We start from the raw sequence: 13,510 nt of genomic DNA, 5'->3' as shown, positions 1-13,510 counted from the left end.
GGTTAAGCGTCTGCTTTCGGCTCAAGGCGTGATCCTGGCGTTATGGGATGGAGCCCCATATGAGGCTCCTCCTCTATAAGCCTGCTTCTTCCTCTCCCACTCCCCCTGCTTGTGTTCCCTCTCTCGCTGGCTGTCTCTATCTCTGTCAAATAAATAAAATCTTTAAAAAAATAAAATAAAATAAGACAGATTGAACAAAATCTCTATGGTAACTTCCAACCTTAATATTCCAATACTAATAGTATCTTCTATATTCATTTCATATGATAGTATTTTGAATGGGAGCTTATGCCAGTTTATAAAGTATGAAAAAATGTCCTACTACCCAAAGTATGAAAAAATACTTCATTAAAATCACAGAAGATCAACAAGTAATTCTACAAGTAATTCTCTGCATGGTTATACACATGCAGAAGAATGAAGGTGGACCTCTATCTCATACCATATGCAAAAAAGTAATTCAAAACAGATCAATAATCTAGGGGCACCTGGCTGGCTCAGCTGGTGGAGCATGCCACTCTTGATCTGGAGGTTGTGAGTTCAAGCCTCATACTGTGTGTAAAGATTACTTTAAAAAAATAAAATCTTCAAAACAAATCAATGATCTAAACATATGCACTAAAATTATAAAACTTTTAGAAGAAACAGGGAAAATCTTCATGACCTTGGGTTTTGGACCCTAGTAAGATAATGAAAAGACAATCCACAGAATGGGAGAAGATATTTGCAAATCATGGATACTAGATTAATATCCAGAATATTAAAGAACTCTTGCAGTTCAACAACAACCAAAAAAACTAAGCCAATTCAAAAATGGGTAAATGACTTGAACAGACATTTCACCAAAGAAGATATTTTTAAAAATGGTCAATAAAAGCAAATGGAAATATGCTCAAAGTCATTAGTGATTAGGGAAATGCAAATCAAAACCTGTCAGATGCTACTCCCCTCAGAGTAAGATGGCTATAATTAAAAAGACAGATACTGGAGCGCCTGGGTGGCTCAGTCAGTTGAGCATCCGACTCTTGGTTTCGGCTGGGGTTGTGATCTCATAGGTGGAGAGATCAAGCCCAGCACTGGGCTCCACGCTCAGCGGGGAGTCTGCTTGGAGATTTTCTTCCTCTGCCCTTCCTCCCCACTTGTGCTCACTCTTGTGCACGCATTCTCTCTAAAAAAATAAATCTTAAAAAAAAATAATTTAAAAAAAGACAGATACTAATAAGTGTTGACAAGAACGTGGAGAAATTGGGACTTTCATACTGTTGGGTGAGAATGTAAAATGGTACAGATGCTTTGAAAAACAGTTTGGCAGTTCCTCAAAAGGTTAAATATGACCCAGTAATTCCACTACTAGGTAAATACTTAAGAAAGATGAAAATATGTTCACACACACACACACAAAAAAAAGTACATGAATGTTTCTATTAGTATTATTTATAGTAGCCATAAAGGGGAAACAATGCAAAGATTCACCAACTAAAGAATGGATAAACAAAATTGGTATATCCAAACAACTGAATATTATTTAGCTACAAAAAGGAATGTAGTACCAATACATGGTACAACATGGATAAACTCTGAAAACATTATAAGTGAAAATCACAAAGGACCTCATATTATATGAACCTACAGAGACACAAAGTAGAATATTTGTTGCCTAGAGCTGGGTATATTGTGGGTGGGGGCCAGATAGAAAGTGACAGCTAACGGGAATAAAGTTTCTTTTTGATGTTATGAAAATGTTCTAAAATTGGCTGTAAGAATGGGTACACAACCGTGAATACACTAAAAAACACTGAACTGTATGCTTTAAATGAATTTTGTGGTATGTGAATTATACCTCAAAACTTTTTTGAAAACCACAGAAGTCTTACAAATAAATCAACAACAGATTTTAATGTCACAAAATTAAGATTCAAATGTCATGGGGCGCCTGGGTGGCTCAGTCGTTAGGCATCTGCCTTAGGTTCAGGTCATGATCCCAGCATGCTGGGATCAAGTTACCCCGTCGGGCTTCCTGACCAGCGGGAAGCCTGCGTCTCTCTCTCCCACTGCCCCTGTTTGTGTTCCCTCTTTCACTGCCTCTCTGTCAAATAAATAAATAAAATCTTTAAAAAAAAAAGATTCAAATGTCATGCAAAAAAAAATATGACACTTCTCTAGACTGAACTTTACTCATTTGCAAACTCTCACAGTGATTTTAAGGTTAGTGAGAACTTCAAGACAACTGAACAATGAACACCATGTTGCACCTCCTCAGCTTAGCATAAAAAGACCTCAATACTCTGAATTCGTCTTTCTTTCTCATTACTACTGTATGCTGGACTAAATATGTCCCACCCTTTTTTTTTTACCTGAACCTTTTGCATTTACAATTTCCACTGCTTTAGCATCTTCTCCCTATCGTCATAGCCTATCAACATCATTCTCCCTAATCTCCTCATACAGAAATACTCTCATTCTTAAAAGTCTAGTGCTTTCATGGAGCCTATCTTGATGCCCTTGCTGAGGTAAACACTGGTCTTCTAAGCAATCTAGTTCTCACCAGATTGGTCAACAAAGCCACAGTTCCCCCTCAAGATAAAAGCTCTACCAATAGCCCTCTGCATATTAAAGAGCTGTGTGGTGGCCTCTTATTTAGAGTTATCTCCTAATCTCTATGTAAGTACCACATGATCCTGGTACAGGGGCATGCACCTGACCCAAAGGTCACCAGTCCTATAGAATGGCCATCAGCCTAGGAGGAAAGAGCTTGCTAAAAGCTTAGCCCAACAGAAGAATGAGAGATTCTCTGTCTTAGATGCAAATGCCCTCCTTCTCTCAACAGAATGGAAAGTAGTAGGAGGGGCCTGTGCAGGTGGGAAGCAAGAACAGAATCTGAACCAACTGCCAGAGAAGAGGCCTTAAGATAACACGGACCATACATGAGATGACACCATAAGATAAGGAAAAGCATATACAAAGAAGAGGATGGAGTCAGGGCATGGATGACACAGGAACGGTGTAACCAGAGTTCAAAAAAGAAAAAGAAGAAAAAGAAAGAAAAGAAAAGAAAAGAAAAGAAAAGAAAAGAAAAGAAAAGAAAGAAAGAAAGAAAGAAAGAAAAAGAAAGAAAGAGAGGGGGAGGGAGGGAAGGAGGAAGAAAGAAAGAAAAAGAAAGAAAGAAAGAAAGAAAGAAAGAAAGAAAGAAAGAAAGAAAGAAAAGAAAGAAAGAAAAAGACATTAAGATACCCCAATGCTGAGGCACCTGGTTGGCTCAGTAGGCAGAGCATGAGTTTACTGACCTCAGGGTCATGAGTTCAAGCCCCATGTTGAGCAGAGAGGAAAGAGGAACGGAAAGGAAGAAAAAGAAACCAAGAAAAGGAAATCCTAATGCAGGAAGAATGACAAATTCACATGCTGAAAAAGCTACAAGAAAACATATTCTCTATAGCTTCAGTGGATCCCTACAGTTCCCTAACTAGACCCCAGTCTCTCTGAAGTGTGGATCCACACTGCTCATCCTGGATTATTACAGCATTCCAGGCTCCCTTTTAGCATGTGGACCTGTGTAATGAACATCCAGTTCTTTTTTTTTTTTTTTTTAAGATTTATTTATTTATTTATTTGACAGAGATAGAGACAGCGAGAGAGGGAACATAAGCAGGGGAGTGGGAGAGGAAGAAGCAGGCTCACAGCGGAGGAGCCCGATGTGGGGCTCGATCCCATAACACCGGGATCACGCTCTAAGCTGTAGGCAGAGGCTTAACAACGCTGCCACCCAGGTGCCCCTGAACATCCAATTCTTAAAGAAATCCAAATATCTCTTTGTTACCTTTGATGGAAAGAAGCATAACACATACCAATAACCCTTCTAAGCAGTCACCTTCTTGAAAATAAAGACTAGGCTTATTCAACTTAGAATTGCCAAAAGTACCTCAAATGGTGCCTTTCACAAAGCTCTGTACTCACCTCATTTGTTGTAGAAATACTAAACGATCTAAAATCTCAGATATTCAGACTGTTCTCAGACAGAAGCAATTTAGACCTACAGGAAAATTCAGACATGTAAGACTATTCCTCTGTACATTAAGGGGTCCAGAACAAGAGAGATTGGACTCAGACCTGTAAATACTAGTGACCTAGATACAAGGAAAACAGGGCATCACATTCCCCTGGCTGTAACACATGGAGACACACACAGCTCACCTTGTCAATGACAATCAAGCATGGGACTTTCGTTTGAGTTGCTGGATGAAAAGAAGTTCTTTCTACTACACTTGAACTGAAAAGACAGCAACTGGAAGTATTTCAGTCACCTTGCTGCTATATGAAACCTAAAGATCAAATCAACACACAGTGGAGAGCAGATTTGAGCTCAGAGAAAGAAAGAGACTAGGTCCTGGTAACATCACCTAAACTACAAAAGCCATACCTGAAGCCAGTGCTTTCCCTAGACTTTTCAGTAACATAACAAAGTATCCTCTTTTTAAGGCAATTTGGGTTGGGTTTTTCTGTCATTTGCAACCAAGATTCTTAATTCATATAGAAGCTCTCCAAAAATCCAGGTTCACATTTCTCTTTAATTTTTACAAAAATTCTAGCACATTTTAAAATAAAAAATTAACCCATATCCCAACATCCCAAAACAATATTCATTTCCATTTGCTCCTAGTTCACATACACAAGCCGTTCAATTTTAAACTGATAATCACTCTGTTCTAAAATAATACTTGTCACCATGTCCCCCCTGGCATAGGCTTATATAACTCTTGTACAAGCATCACAGGAGTCCTTGGATACAACCAGCCCTTGACCACATTTCTTCGGGAGCCTTTACCTAACCTTAACTTTGCTGAGGACATCAATTTCTAACCAGAATATGGCCTTTGCTACGCTTGCCATTAATTCTATAAAATAAAAGACTTCACCACCTCTATAAGATCAAGTCATATACTTTAAACCAGTTTCAGTGCCAAAATAACTTGTGTCAAAGTTCTGACAATAGAGCCCAATCAAAAACTTCCAACCTTCAAAGGCAATAATATCCTCACCATGCTCTAACTTGTCTAAATGTCCTCGGCCCTGGTTTCTTCTTTAATGTCACTTGTTTAAATCTTTTCCATTATGCCCAAGAAAATCATCATTCTCTTATTACCAACCCCAGGCTTCCTCAATCTTTTTGAACAATGCTCCTTCTACTTATTTACCTTGACTTAAACCTGGCTTTCCCATAAAGATTTTCTCACAGCTCTCTCTCTACTGCAGTCCATACCTCCACAGAGCCAAGAGTGACTGGCACTCACTGACCTTTCTACTGCAATTTCTAGATCATGATCATCCTCCTTTACGGGCTCAAGTTCAAAATATATCTTCTCCTCATCACTAGGATCTCTGATCCTTAGTCATAACTCTTCATTCACTGAATACTTGAGAGCCTAGTTCAGAGTCTTCTTTCCCGTTAAACCTCCCATCACAATCCTGGGTGATTTTCAAAGTCCATGAAGATTACCCATCCAATTACTGCACATAAAAATTCACCAGCCTCTTTGGTTACAATGATTTTTTAGCTCAACTATATTTGAAGAAATTATTCTTCAGTTCTTTACTCTAGATTTTTTAAGATTTTATTTACTTGTCAGAGAGAGAGAGCACCACGCGCAAGCAAGGCGAGCAGCAGGCAGAGGGAGAAGCAGGCTCCTCACTGAGCAAGAAGCCCAATGCGAGACTCAATCCCAGAACCCTGGGATCAGGACCTGAGCCAAAGGCAGACCCCTAATTGACTGAGCCACCCAGCTGTCCCTCTTTACTCTAGATCTTGTTGTCACTTAAAACTCCTCCTCCTCCTTGATTACTCTAATTGCTCACAAAAATCTTACTCTAACCATACTCACTCTCTATGACTTTATAGAAACCTCCTGTCTCTCAAATCCTGATCCCCCCAATCCAGACCCCAAAGTTGGACATCTGAATTTCTTGGCAGCAACTTCGTATTTGCACCGCCTTCTCTGAACCAGGTCAATACTGTTTCTGGGTAGTGAGACATTCTAAAGAAAAATCACACTTGGGCAACCCTCTTGGGTCCCCTCCCTCCTTGGGAGCTTTGTACAATCACTTTGCTATCACTCAATAAACGTTGCTTTGCCACCCCCCAAAAAAAGAAAAAGAAAAACACACTAGATACACTGATAAATATATAAAGTTTCCAACCTTAGTCCTTTATTTCCAGCCTTAGTCCTTTAAAATAAACTTAACAAATTCCCTCCCCCATTTCCCTTCAACAACTTTTTTTTTTTAAAGATTTATGTATTGGGGGGGGAGGCAAGAAGGAGAGGGAGAGAGAATCTCCAGCAGACTCACCACTGAGCAAGGACGTGGGGCTAGATCCCAGGACCCTGAGATCATGACCTGAGCCAAAATCAAAAAGTCTGACGCTTAAAAGACTACGCCACCCAGGCATCCCTTCCCTCAAAAACTCTTTTAATTATTTTCTCAACTCAAGCCCCCCAGTCATCCCCTGTCCAGGCCATTCACTCTGAACCAACAACCTTGTTTCTGATCTTATAAAGATATGCAAACTATCAGGCATGCCCTCCCTCTACCACCATTCACCTACCTATAACCTTATCTATATTCATACATCTCCCTACCTATTTTTCAGTCCCAAAAAATGAGGCATTCCTCCTCCTGTACAAAGCCAACCCATCCATCTGCATCCCTGACCCACACATCATGACTCCCACCTGCTTCCTGCATCATTCAACATCTTGCTCTATCAGACACACCATATCTTGAATCTTCAACCTCTCCTTCCCTATTAGCACTTTTTCCTCAGCACATATACAAGGTGAGGTTTTAACATAAAAACAAAGTCCTTCCTGGCTCCCACCCAGCCTTCTCAGCAAACCTTCTCACAGAGAAGTTATTCTCCTTTTCTCTCCTTCCCTCTCCCCACTTCCTCTTCTCTTCTGCCTTCCACTCCCACTTTCCCTCTCTTCCTCCCTCTCTTACCCCCTCTCACCCCCATGCTCCCTTCCCCACTCCCTCCCGCTCTCCTCTATCCTCCTCCTTTATCACCTGCCATTTACTCTTCCACCAACTATAAGGGAGATTCCACCTTAACTCCCTACTGATACTACTTTCAGGGTTACCATGACTTCTTAATCACCAAGTCAAATTAATATTTTTCCTGTCTTTATTTTTCTATACCAGTGTACTGTATTTGGCACTGTTATTGTTTTCCTCTTAATATTTTCTACTCATTAGCATATTGGCTGACATATAGTAGGCACTCAAACATATCTGAATAAATTAACAGGGATACTAAATCAAACAATATCATGCACTTGTCTGTCAGGAGAATGAGAAAGAGTCAATATCTCATGAAATGTTTATGGGAATTAACTACAACATCAAGGGTCAAATCAGACTAAGCAGCATGTATCAGTAGTGTAACAATTAGCTCAATTATATGGTTTTCTCCAGTCATCCCCAGCACCCAGAAATCATAAACAGAAATCCAGGACTGATGATAAGCAAGGGCAGAGGAATGGACATGTTAATGGAATCTAGAGTGCTAAGAAAAATACAATGAAAAAAAAAGGGGGGGAGAGCTCGCACAATACAAACCTTTTTTTTTAACTAAATACCATGTGATAGACTCCCCACATATAAAAACTATGCCAGTATGTCATAAGGACACAGATAAAGTGGGAAAGAGCTAAGCATAAATCAATCTGAGGCACCAAATCCTTAAGATTTCATAAAAACTTGAAGTTTAGTTTTTTCAAAAGGGTTTTTTTTTTTTCACCACTGAGGCATGTTATTTGCACATGTGTATTACAACCCCAGAAAAAGAACCCTAGGATTTTCCCCCCTGTGTGTTTTCATCTTGCTTCCTCATGGTCCATGATGCCAGCTGAGGTCATCAGTACAATGAAACCAAACTGGCAGGAATGGGAGCAGATTATTCTGACATTTTTCTAGATCTCTGAGTTGTACATCAAATCTGGGGCTGATCACTCCACATCTGTTTAACCTGCCTGTGAGGGTCACAGTTTTCCCAGCTCTGTGATCATCAGTGATTTCAAATTCACCAATGTAATCGCGCTTCATCATCACCGTTAGCAACAATGACTTTGGAGCATGGCCTAAAAAGAACCTGGCGTTTGCCTCTCTTTTCAGCATTGTAATGCTCTTAAGTGCATCTGCCAGGACATTCATGCCCACCATTACAGCCACAAGGAAAGATGGCAGAAAGAGCTAAGCAGAAATTAATCTGAGGCACCAAATCCTTAAGAGTTCATAAAAACTTGAAGTTTAGTTTTTTTCAAAAGTTTTTTCAAATGTTTTCAGAAATGAACAAGGAGAAGACACAGGAGAATGGAGAATTCCTGTAGTCTCATGCCAAATTTAAACTACTGAAAAATTCACTTTACTTTGTTTCTAGGTAGATTTCTTCCCACACATTTTCCCCTAATTACTCCCACCGTCAACATTTTAAATGATTTCAAGTACTAATGTCAGCAGTAGTTCTTATTAAAACATACTCCCGACTTGTGTAGAAACCTTTCCAGTTACAAGATAAAGCCTAAGAAGCCTAAAACTCTCACATATGGTGCTAAAACACCACACCGTGAAACGTTGTTTAGTAAGTTTTTTTTTTTTAAAGATCTATTTATTTGACGGGGTGCCTGGGTGGCTCAGTCGTTAAGCATCTGCCTTCGCTCAGGGCGCCATCCCGGCATGGCATTCTAGGATGGAGCCCCACATCAGGCTCCTCCGCAGGGAGCCTGCTTCTTCCTCTCCCACTCCCCCTGCTTGTGTTCCCTCTCTCGCTGGCTGTCTGTCACATAAATAAATAAAATCTTTTTTAATAAGCAAATAAATAAATAAATATCTATTTGAAAGGGAGTGTGCATGCACACACAAGGGGGAGGGGCAGAGAGAGAGAGAAACCCAAGTCAACTCTGCGCTAAGCAGGGAGCCCAAAACTGGCTCCATCTCACAACCCTGAGATCAGACCTGAGCTGAAACCAAGAGTAGGATGCATAACCTCTTGCACCACCTGGGCGCCCCAGATCTAGTGAGCTTTACATACTCTATACAAAGCATATAACTTTCTCAAACATACTACTAATAATGAGCTACAGATTTATATAGACTTTTAAGTTTCTAAAGCATTTTAACATACCTTCTTTATTTTTAACTCACGTCAAAGGTCTATAAAACAATAAACGCAAGCATTAATATTCTTTTACAGTGAGAAAACTAAAACCTAAGTTGTCCATTGATTATAAATCATACAGCTAAAAAGTAGTACTGAGGCACAATCACCTCGAAATTTTATCTCTCCTACTCCTTTGTCCTCAACAACTTACCTCCTTCCTATCTATCTTAAAGGAAGGGGTATCTCTGCTTTCTAAAACTAGTCCCTACCTAGACCCTTAAGACTAGAACCCCAACTGCCTGCAGAATCTTCAAGTAACTCCTTTCCCCCCCCCCCCACAATATGTCCCCTTCCTCTAACTACATCTCCACATTCTATAAATATGCTCAACTCTTCCCCTCCTTAAACACACACACACACACACACACACACACACATTCTTCGACTCTACCTATCCCACAAGGTGAGACCCACTCTTTCTCCACCCTTCCCTGCTTAAACTCTTAAAAGTCTAAAACTATAGGCACTTGTACTACACTTTCATCTCTCCATTAAAACATACCTTATTAAAGGTCACCAGTGAATTTCTGGTGGCCAAACCCAATAACCATTCTTCAGTTCTTACCCTTAGGTGTTCAGTTTTTGTCCTAAGGTAATTGACACTATTGATCACTCTACCCTTCCTAAAACTTTTGTCACCCCTGGACTCTATGTCCCTCTCTCTTTATTTTCCCACTGCTAATTTCCTTTTTAACCTCCTTTATTTAACACATCCTTTGCAGATTATCTACCTACACATTTCTGCAGAGGTTCTCCTCTCCCTGCCTTTTCTCTTCAGCTAAACACTCTCCCTGAACAATCTCTTCCACACCCATGCCCTCAGTTACTAACTATATGGCTATGATTTCCTAAACTCTATGGTCTCAACACACCCTTTCATTTTTCTTAGGAGGAAGCTAAAACAAAAGTGAGTATTTATCAAATCTCTGGGTAGGAAGGAGAAAATGGAACCATTTTCTAAGCTTAGAAACAAAGAAAACACAGATTTGATTGTATAAAAAATTTAAAGTTCTGTAAACTAAGACGAACAACATGGGAAATAAAGAAAATACACATATACATATATTAATTACATACATATCCATAAAAAAATAACTTGATAAATGGAAAAAATAAGGATAAAACTTAGAAAGAAAGTAAGCTATTTTTTAAAAATCACTAAAAATATTCAACATTACTAGCAATTAAAGAAGTTTGCTTCAGGTCTATTAATTATTTTTAATAACAAGGCAATCCATACAGCTTTCATAAAAAAAATTTTTTTAAGATTTTTTATTTATTTATTTGACAGAGAGAGACAGCCAGCGAGAGAGGGAACACAAGCAGGGGGAGTGGGAGAGGAAGAAGCAGGCTCCCAGGAGAGGAGCCTAACGTGGGGTTCGATCCTGGGATTCCGGGATAACGCCCTGAGCTGAAGGCAGACACTTAACGACTGCGCCACCCAGGCGCCCCAGCTTTCATAAAATTTTAAAACTGTCCTTGAACCCCCCAAATCAAAAATTACTACTATTCTAGGGGCACCTCAGTGGCTCAGCTGGTTGAGGGTCAGACTCATGATTTCGGCTCAGGTCATGATCTGGGGGTCATGAGATTGAGTGAGCCCCAAACCCCATGTCTGGCTCTGCGCTGGGGGGGGAGGAGGAGTCTACTTGAAGATTCTCTCCCTCTGCCCCTCACTACACTCATGCACGTGTGTGTGCACTCTTCTTTCTAATAAATAAAATCTGTAAAAAAAAAAAAAAAAGAATTACTATTCTAGATACATTTCTATTCATGTTCTAAGACTGCATTACGTGGGGGGGGGGGGGGGGTTAGAGCTTTATTTGACAATCAGCAGTTAGTTCTCACCCACAATGGCTATCTGCAGATTTTCTTAAGTGCTGACAAGAACACAGGTAACCAATATACAGCGCCTGTTTGGTGCATCTTCATTCTTACTATGTTTTCTGGATAAACACACACAGATATGATATGGGACATTCCTTATTCCCTTGGCCCAGACAGATTTGTTGAGCCTGGTGACAATGCACACATCTGGAGTTCCCATCTCCTTCATGGCAAATTTCTGGGTCTCTCTGACTGCCCGAAGGACACACTTCTTCAAGTCTACTCCATGTCACTTGTTAATGGTGACAGTGTGTTCTCTGGTCACTACTTTGGTAATGACAGAACGGCCCTTCCTCTTCTCACCACCCTTCTTTGAAGAAGCCATGTGCCAGGCCCCAGTTGGAAAGGAAGAACACGAGGGATTACTGCATTAGCTTTTTTTTTTTTTTTTTTAAGATCTTATTTCTTTATTTGACAGAGACAGAGACAGCCAGCGAGAGAGGGAACACAGGCAGGGGGAGTGGGAGAGGAAGAAGCAGGCTCCCAACCGAGGAGCCTGACGTGGGGCTCGATCCCAGGACTCTGGGATCATGCCCTGAGCCGAAGGCAGACAGTTAACCACTGAGCCACCCAGGCGCCCCTGCATTAGCTTTTAAATAACATTATGCTATGCTCTTAACACTCACAGTTACCCCTATCAAATGTCAGGCACTCTTCTAGGTGCTAGAGGATACAGCAGTGAGCAAAATAGATAAAAATCACTGTCCCTCTGGAGCTTATACAGGATTCTAGTCTGGGGATGGGGAGAAAAGACAAAATTAAGTAAGTAATATGTATGTTACATGGTGACTAAGTGCTATGGAAATAATGTAGGAAAGGAGATTAGCAGTGTTGGGAAGGGTTATAAGTTAAATAGTGTGGTTGAGGACTCAATGAGAAGGTGACATTTAAGTAAAGAGAAGAGGTGAGGGAATAAGCCATATCTGAGGGAAGAATATTCCAGGCAAAGGCCTGCAGGTGGAAGCTTTCCCGGAGTGTTTGAGGGATAGCAAGGAAGCATTAAAGCTAAAGAGAAGTGACAGAGGAGAACAATAATTGAAGATGAGATCAGAGGAGAAATTGGGGGAAGAGGAAGCAGATTACTTAATGTCCACCATGGGCCCTGAGTATCTCTGCACATATTTTCTGAGTATGCTAAACCATAAGGCTTAATTGTCCTCTAATTCTAAGCCACTTCTGTGGCTACCCACATAGGCAATTAATAAATAAGACAAGGTGACCACAGCTTGACTACTGTATAACTGCTCGCTCCAAGGGGGTGGGTAGGGAGTTGGAGATTTGGGGGTGGAAGGAGATCAGAGCTCAGTTTTGGACAAATTTAAAATCTATTAGATATCCAACTGGAGATGTTGGGTAGGTAACTGAATATAAGTCCAGACTTCAAAGAAAAGGCCAAAACTGGAGATAAAAATTTCAAAGTCACCAGTGTAAGAAACTAAATGAGCTGAGGAAATAAGTTTTTTTTTAAAGATAATAACCAAGGTGTGAGCCGCGGAGCATTCTAACATTGAGAGGTAGGGAGGTTAGGAGGAACTAGCATACAGCAGGAAGGACAGATCCTGAGACAGGAGTAAAACTAGGAGAATGTGATGTCCTGGAAGCAAGTGGGAAAGTGGGTTTGGTTCAAGAGCAAGAAAGTAATCAACAGCGGCACAGGGGCTGAGAGATCATGCAGAATGAGAAGACTGCTGGATTTAGCAATGTGGAGATAAAATGGTCACAAAACGTAATTCTAGAGGAGTAGTGAGGACAAAAGCCTAATCGAATTTAAGAAAAAATGTGAGGAGATTAATTGTAGACATTGAAACAAGAGTTTCACTCTAAATAAACATAAATTTATTGACTGAATGATGGAAGAATGCATGATGCTTAATCCTGTCAAGTACGCAGTGATTGCATACTTTTGCTCATGGAAAAATAAAACAGTACAACCTCTGCAAAGAGCCCTAACACACACCTCACCTGGCTTTTAAAATGTGTAAGATATACAGATAGACAATATATATCTCTAGAAAGATATACAGCAAAATGTTAAAGCAGTGTTATCACAGCATTGTGAGATTAAAGCTGATGTTCTTTTTTATAATATTCCTACATTCTTCAAATGCTCTACAATGAACATGTTTAGCTTTTATAATTAATAGCTTTTTAAATGTTCATATCCTCTGCCCCAGAGGTTATATCTAAGTATTGTTCCTAAGGAAACACCCTGAAGCTTAGAAAACATTTTATGCACCAAAATTTTATCCTGGTTTCTTTAAATAGTAATAGTAACACCCAAGTTTCCAACAACAGGGGCTAGTAAAAGTTTAAGGTATGTTTTCTCAGTTTTTTCTTTTTAGATTTTATTTATTTATTTGAGATAGAACAAGAGCGAGCGAGACAGTGAGAGAGCACAAGCAGGGGAAGTGGCAG

The 13,510-nt window shown here is 40.1% G+C and overlaps 1 protein-coding gene and 1 pseudogene across 3 annotated transcripts in view; both read right to left on the bottom strand.

The window, feature by feature from the left end:
- The window catches only part of MGA (MAX dimerization protein MGA), a 167,517-nt gene that overhangs the window by 120,000 nt on the left and 34,007 nt on the right, over positions 1–13,510 (bottom strand). The gene's annotated exons all lie outside the window — the stretch shown is intronic.
- Positions 7,040–10,231, bottom strand: LOC148107055 (small ribosomal subunit protein uS8 pseudogene; annotated as a pseudogene).

This window comes from Ursus americanus, chromosome 36, assembly GCF_024610735.1.
Source record: "Ursus americanus isolate L20-20 chromosome 36, mUrsAme1.1.p, whole genome shotgun sequence".
Lineage (NCBI taxonomy): Eukaryota > Metazoa > Chordata > Mammalia > Carnivora > Ursidae > Ursus > Ursus americanus.
This window is presented reverse-complemented; position numbering and strand designations above follow the sequence as displayed.